Source organism: Carlito syrichta, unplaced genomic scaffold, assembly GCF_000164805.1.
Source record: "Carlito syrichta isolate Samal-C Ts95f unplaced genomic scaffold, Tarsius_syrichta-2.0.1 Scaffold307172, whole genome shotgun sequence".
NCBI classification, from domain to species: domain Eukaryota; kingdom Metazoa; phylum Chordata; class Mammalia; order Primates; family Tarsiidae; genus Carlito; species Carlito syrichta.
The window spans coordinates 89,190-89,836 of NW_007251268.1; positions in this window are offsets into that span (position 1 = coordinate 89,190).

A 647-nucleotide genomic window follows, 5' to 3' on the forward strand; every position below is an offset into this window, starting at 1 on the left:
CGCTAACACACCCAGCTAATTTTTTGATTTACTGTAGAGATGAAGTCTCACCAAATTGCCCAGGCGGGTCTCGAACCCACGGGCTCAGGCAGTCCACTCACCTCAGCCTCCCAAAGCGTGGGATTGCAGGCTGAGTCACCGAGTCCGGCTGTTTTTTGGGGTTTTTGAAAAATTTTTTATTTTAAAGATGTGGAGTACAATTCAGAGTTAGGTCTACAAATGTTCGTTATGTAGGTACACTTGTTGATGAGGTGTACCCCCCCTCCCCTGGCAATTTCCCACTACTGTCAAGCCCTTTTTTTATAGTATTATGATAATATTTCAAGGTCTGCTTATGAGTGAGAACATGTGGTACTCAGTTCTGGCCATGTTTTGTTTTGTTTTGTTTTGTTTTAATCAATATTTTTTATTATGATATTGTGGGGTACAGTTAAGGGTTAGGTATACAAATATGCTTCATTCAGTCATCCTTGTTGATAAGAGGTGTCTCCCCATCCCCAGACAGATATTTACTACTGTTGATCCCATCTCCCTTCCCCTCCCCACCTCCATAGTTTCCCACCACTGTCAGTCATTTTCTTATAGTATTACGTTGGATGTTCAAGGTCCACTATATGAGTGAGAACATGTGATACTCAGATCTTTGA